Here is a 7,454-nt window from a genome sequence, read left to right on the forward strand (position 1 = left end):
TCTTGGTCATTTATATATCTTCTTTGGAAAAATGTTCTTTGTTTATTTTTAAATTGGGTTATTCTTTTTTTTTTGCTGTTATGTAAGTTTTTTTTATAGTATATTTGGATATTAACCCTCTGTCAGACCCATGGTTTGCAAGTATCCTTCCCCCCATTTGATAGGTTACCATTTCATGTTGTTGATATTTCCTTTGCTGGGCAGAAACTCATTGCAGCATTATTCAGGATAGCCATGATATGGAATCCTGCCACTGTGACAATACAGATTAACCTAGAGGACATTATGCTAAATGAAATAATCCAGACAAAGAAAGACAAATACTGTATGATCTCACTTATATGTGGAATAAATAAGTCAAACTAGAAACATACAGTAGGTGGATGTTGGCACTGAGGGGTAAGAAAATGGGATTTTGATGGAAGAATTGTAAGACAGATGAGCTTGGGTGATGTGATATACAGCATGGTGACCATAGTTAATAATAATGTACTGTACACTTGAAATTTTTTAAGAGGAGATCTTGAATGCTCTTGCCACACACACATAAAAAGAGAGGCAAATGAAGAAAAAAAAGCCTATGCTAAGTAATGGATCTCTTAATTAGCTTGATCACCATAATCATTTTATAACATATATGTATTTCAAAGCATCACATTGTATACCTTAAATGTTTATGATTTTATCTGTTAATTATACCTCAAGAAAGCCAGAAAAAATAGATTTAAGTAATCATGTATGCAGCCAGGTATGGTGGCACATGCCTGTAATCTCAGTGACTCAGGAGGCTGAAGCAGAAAGATTGCAAGTTTGAGGAAATCTTCAGCAATTTAGTGAAACTCCATCTCAAAAACAAACAAACAAACAAAAACCCAATCAAATAGGTATAATAACTTTTTCCACTGTACAGATGGGGAAACTGAGACACAAGGGAGATTATGCCCAAGGTCAATCCTTTTCCTGAGGATAAACACCCCAGTCCCAGGACAACCTCTGCCATTTTTGAAGCATCTTTGGGAAGCTAGGAAGGGATCCAAGCATTAACCTTTGGGACCTAGAGATCTTCCTTTCCAGTTAGGCCACAAGGTGATTTGGCAGGGTCTCATTCAGTTGCTCCCTTACTCTTCCAACTCTCCTGGGCAGGTGCCCAAACAGACGGATACTTTTGAGAGGCTTATCCTGATGGCAATTTCTTCTCACCCCAACCCCTCTTACTTCATTTTCAGATTTTCCTGCCCCTTTTCCTTATTCTGTCACATGCTAGTTGTGTGAATTTGAGCAGCTATTTACATTCTATGAGTTTCAGTTTCCTTTCCCATAAAACACATTAACACAGCTCATAGAATTATTATGTATATTAAGTGAGATTAAATGTGTAAAGCACACAGTAGGCACTCAATAAGTGAGTGGTGCTGCTGCTGCTATTGAGATCAGCCACATGAACAAGATAGAAGAGTCTGTTTAGCAGAAATGTACTTGGTGTCTTTCTGGAGGCTCAGAGCCCTGGGTTTCAAGCATGTCATTTTGAGTCAAGGCTGAATACTAGGAGAAAAGTACCTGGTGGCAGCTTTATCCTGCACCCCCCACCTTGGTCTCTTCTCCACCATGCACATGCCACACCTCTGCTACACTTCTCCATCTCACATCCTTTCCTCTCCACCCCATTTCCCTATGAAAGCAGATGAAGACGCAGATGTTATGGCCCCTTTGAGCTCAGTCTAATTGCCATGCTCATAAGTGCTCAGCACCGTGCTGGCGAACCAGGCAATGGGGATACATAATGTTTAAGTTCTAGTTACATTAATAAGAAGACATGGCCAAGTGATAAATAAGCCAACTCAGGAAGAAAAATAATATTAGAGAGGCTAATATGGAAGAAGAAAGATAAGGGCAGGGTAGAGAGAAGTGGAGTGGAACAGGGAGGTGGTATTTGTGTAGATTTGACTTGCTTCACTAGGAGTAACAAGGACAGTGGAAAGAGCACAAGTTTAGGTGTCAGACCCAGGATAGAATCCTTCCTCAGACATATTAGTTATATAATCTTATAGAAGTTGTTTAAATCCAGTTTCCTTGTGTGGTGGGGAAAGGACTAACAAGAATTAACTCCACTGAACTTCTAGGAGAGTTAGGTGTTATAAAAGAACCAGCACAGTCCCAGGAATGTAAATGCTCTGCATGTTCTGCTCCTCTGCATGCCCTGAATTCCCACAGCTCCACAACCATGCCTACCAGAGATGCCCTGGACCCAGATCAGACTCTTCACCTCATCCTCATCTTGGGACCCTCATTAAATCTGTAATTATTTTAGCATAGTGCCATTTTCAAGAACTCATGAAGTACCAGTCACTATGTGTGCATGCACTAGGAATAGAATATGATAAAATTTTTTGTCTTTAAAAACTGCAGCTAGTGAGGAGGAGCTTATAGAGTAAGCTCTAATTAAGTCAGACTAATCACAATTAGAAAATAGAACTCTTTTCTCTCATCTGTAGAAGCAAGAGAGGAAAAGGACAACAAAGATGTGTGTGTGTGTGTGTGGGGGGGTTCTCATAAAAATTAAATGGAGACCAGTAAGATTAGAGAAGGACCAGGACAGGGGAAGAGCAGAGGGGAAGAGAAAATACTGGGGAATGATATTGACCAAATTATATTGTTATATCATGTGCACATACAAATATGTAACAATGAACTCCACTGTTACGTATAATTATAATGCACTAATACAATATGGAAAAATACCCTCCCTGCCAAGGGAAAACAACTCTTTGGGAGGCTAGTATCCTGACTTCCAGTATGGGATCTACACACACACCCTCCAAACAGCTGAGGTGACCACAATAACCTCCTTTCCCTGACCTCCCTGTCTTGCCAGTGGGTTTCCTTTAGCATCTTCACTCTTCCTTGAGCAGCTGCTCCTGTGAGAGCCACTCTAGCTTAGGAGCTGTGGGTATTCAGGAGCTGGAGCTCACCTGTCAGGAGAGAAGCCCGATAATGGAGTAGCTGCTGAGAGGAGACAGGAGAAGAGAGGCCCTTTCAGGCTCAGTCAGCTCCTGGGGCTTCCACTAAGCAATGACCTCAGACTTTAACTCTGTCTTTTCTTGGGAGTGGGAAGGATAAGTGGCCTCCAGGGCTTAAGAGGCAGAATCTTAATAAAAAAGAAACTAAGTGTTGACAGCTCTGCTGGCTCCAAGCTCTCTCTTCAGAGCTCAGGATACCTTAATGGGTCACTAACTTTGCCCCAGATGTCCTGTCATGTATCACCGACATCAAAGCAAGCCAGACAAAGACAGGAATAAAATAATGTCTGCATCTTCTATCTCCTTTCTCTCCTTTCATCCTGAAGAATCCTGGAGTGTGAAATTCAAATGTAAGTGGGCTTGCAAATTAGACAAGTCATCATTAAGTAAAAGTAAAGCATATTAGGACAATGTGCCTTAAGTACATATATAATTTCTACTTCAACATCAATTACAGAATATTCACCTGCTTAAACAGTGTGTTCTCTGAAGTACACATGGGGAAGTTGCTTCTGGAGGGGAGGTATATCTTATTTAAGGTAAATGAAACCACACCCAGGGTTCCTCCTACATTTTGGGGCTGGTGATAGCTTAAGTAGCACTTATTATAATTTGGCATCTTTATGTAGTATATAGCAGGCTGAGCTCGGAGTAGACTCACTTCCAATGAATGCACTGCCTGGACTCACCTTCCAATGAATGCAGGCAAACAGAGGCCCAGAGGAGGAGTGAGCCCAAGCAGATGTCTACCAAGCTCAGGGGCATCTGCTGCCTGTCAACCCACAGAATCTTTCCTTGTCAACCTGCTCATCTATTTCCTGTTATGTATGTGGGCAGTAGGTGAGTTGAGAGAAGCATAAAATACTAGTTCCAAATTGTTGGAGAAGTTCACTCTTAGAGTTAGCCTTTATGGTCAAACTTCAAATAATCAAATACGCTAAGGATAAAGGGAGTGAGTCACATGGTTTGACTCTTCAAAAGGGCAAGATTGCTTGGAGGCTAGAACATGCATGTGAGATAGTGCATGTTAAGTGTGGCACATAGATCAGTAGCTGTGAGCCTTTATTATTGGTGCTCCGGTTAGTTCAAATGTGCAAACCTTCTTAGGTTGGATGGTGCCTTTCCAGTGAAGTTCGTCAGTGCACATCTTTCTAGTTACTCCTAAATGGATTTCGTTTTCATCAGAACATACTGTAGTTCTAGAACTACAAAAATTATTCAAAACATGAGTGAAAATTGATTTTGCAGAGGTGCTGGTCTTTATAAAGCAATCGTATGTCTTGTTTCTCAAAAGAGCTAAAAGCTGCCTCTATTTCAAAGGTGAGAAGACAAAGGCCTAGAAAGACTTTGTGGCTTGCCAAGGTATCAGAAGGTCCATTTCAGAGCTGGAAGCAGGGCTCAGGTTTATTGACTCCAAATATAATGTTCTTTTCACTAGATCACACCACAATAGTGGAGCTCTTGCATATGATTTCATGAGATAGTGCAACTGGCATTCTAGACATTGTGGATTTAACTGTGCTATTGTAGCCAGAAGGAAGGCATACATGATATGTAAGTGAATGGGCATGGCTCTGTTACGATAAAACTTTATTAAAAAACCAGGTAGTAGCTGAGTGAGGTGGCACATTCCAGTAATCCCAGCAACACAGGAAGCTGAGACAGGAGGATCACAAATTTGAGGCCAGCTTCAGCAATTTAGTGAGACCTTTTCTCAAAATAACAAATAAAAAGGGCTGGGAATGTAGCTCAGTGGTAAAGTGTTCCTGGAATAAATTCCCAGTATCAAAAAACAAAACAAAACAACAACAACAACAAAATCACCCAGGGAGTAGGCATAGCTTGCTAATTACTGGCTTAAGGAACTCTATCATCAAGAGATTCTTGAAAGACAATAACCTCAGATACATTTAACCTGTTGATACTCAATAGCATGAAGCCAAAACTTGAAATTAGAGCAATCTGATTTTGAACTCCTTGTTCTTTAACCTTAACACAAGTCGATGTTCTCCTCCTCGGCCTTTGTGACCAACCAGCACATCCCAATCAATTGTGAGGTATGTTAGTAATTCCATTGTTTGTAGCTCTTACTTAAAAAATGAAACAGACCAGAAGGGACTCATTATTGATATCCATTCTTCTGATTTCTTGGACTGGGGAGGGAGGTCAGATATAGTCCTGGGGCGGGGTGGGGGTGGGGTGTTATCCCTGCTCTTGGCCTCCAAGGAAATTTCTCAATTTTTTTTCTTTTCTGTCTACAAATCTTTCTTCTCTTACTTTAGTTAAAACAAAGTTGTGATTTTTGTGAAAGATTTACCAGAAAAAAAATGTGGGAAAGAAAGCAAACAAAAGAATTTACAAATATAAACAGGTGGGTTTAAACAGCTTGTTAATTAGGCTGAAAAAGAACTTGGAAGTTATCTACCCTGTTATGAGGCCGAGTCTGAGGGGCACATGGTTTGAGCTGTCCTTTAGCATACTAAGTTGCTTCTCAGCTCAGGATAAGCCAGCCAAGCAGATATGCCCAAAAAATTGGGGCATGTGCAGCAACAGAACTTCAACACTGTGTACTTCCAACACTGAACTTGGAAGTATGGTGCAACTATTACCCTGTTACCCACCTCACCAATCCTTCTTAGAGAAACAATCATCTTGAAGTTAGAAAATAACCTTCTCATTCTAGTCCAGGTTATAAACGAATGCACCATGGAACCAAAGTAGCCACAGTTATTTGGGCCCTTTACTGTTCTATATATTTTATACATTTTTGAATGATTTGCTATAGTTTTTAAAGACTGTGCATAAAGAACAGATTTTGCTTGTTTGGAAAAATAAAGATCTGGCCACATGTTATCTTTAGGACAACAATCAGTTGAGGTTGAATAGCAGCTACCCCTATTAGTTATGTGGAGCTCTATCAGACTATCAAACTTGCAAACTCTGAAATAAACCAACCAATTAAAAAAAAATTCATTTCATAGGTGAAAAAAAGTGAAGTTCTGAAAAACAGTTTGGCCTGTCCACATTTAATGGCACATTCAAAATCAGGAGACTGGTTCCCAGTTCAATCACCTTCAGTGAGTACTACTGATTTTTCTTATGAGAATCTGAGATTCAGGGACATTACCTATGTGTCACCACTACAATGAGGGAAACAGAACTGAGAGCTGGGTCTTCTGCAGTTACACACACTACTCTGTTTGCTTTGCTGGGCCAGGAATTCTTAGCAGCTGTGATCTACTGCGGAGTACATAACATTAGCCAGGAACTCAAAGTGCCACCATTCCTCAGGCTCCTCACACACCCACAGTCTGAAGTTTCTGTGCCCTCTGCACAAATTGCTGCACATTCCCAGCCTCCACAGATGCTCTCACACAGCTGAGCTATGGACAAACATGCTGTGTTTTTCTTTTGCTCATGGCCTTTTCTCTACCCATAATGGCAGTAAGGGAACAACAGCCTCTGCAGGACACTGATGTGGGAGAAGAGGTTAGAGAGAACAGTTACTGATGGCAGGAAGTTAGGCAGAGCTCCAAATTCTCCTGGCTCTCTTCCTAAAACACCGAATGGTCATGGTTAATAAACTGCTTTTTAAAAAACACAGGGTCTGTCCAGATTGACACAATTTGATATAAAAGATGGCCTAGCCATGCTCCCTGCAAGTGTAGTAACATTAATATCTAAAAACCTTGGAAATCTTTTAATTTAAGAGGACATGACTACACAGTGCCTAGGTTCATTATGACTCAGGTCTACAAATATCTTACCTAAAACTCTCTAAGGGGATGTCTGGTTCCCTTTAATATCATAGAGATGCCAGTGACAAAACTATCATCTATGTTAGGAATGAGGATAGGAACTACAAGGGGAATGAAATAGTATAAGGTAACCATGTATATGAGATTATTCTCGTAAAGGTAGGAGGAACACAAAATCAAGGTAGTCATAAGGATAAAAAGGGGAGAAAGCAGGTGGCAACTGAACTGGACTGGAGGTGGCAAGGCTGAATAACTCAGCAGGTACTTGAGCCAGAGACTCTGACCTGTATAAAGAAAAAATTAAACCCACAAAGGACTAGTGCTCAAATATGTGTAATATCAATGACAGCTGAAGCCAGGGAAGTTTCCAAGGCCTGCCTATTCCCTGCCAAGGGTCCTGGATCAACTCTTCTACCTCCATGAGGGAGACTGCTACCATGAAACAGTAAGGATAGAAGTCAGTTGTCCATTGTGTTCCCCTCAGGGCAATGCACTTAAAAAATTCCTTAGTCTGTATCTGGCATAAATTAAGGTGTTATAGCCAAGTTCCCAATTTCATCAATGTCCAAGCCACACATCTACTACTATGTATAGTCCTAGTGACCCTACTGTAGTCTCTGGGACCACAAATAAAATATCAGACAGTTGGCAATGGCTATCTACATGACAGATTTACTTT

The sequence above is a fragment of the Callospermophilus lateralis genome, chromosome 3 (genome assembly GCF_048772815.1).
Source record: "Callospermophilus lateralis isolate mCalLat2 chromosome 3, mCalLat2.hap1, whole genome shotgun sequence".
Lineage (NCBI taxonomy): Eukaryota > Metazoa > Chordata > Mammalia > Rodentia > Sciuridae > Callospermophilus > Callospermophilus lateralis.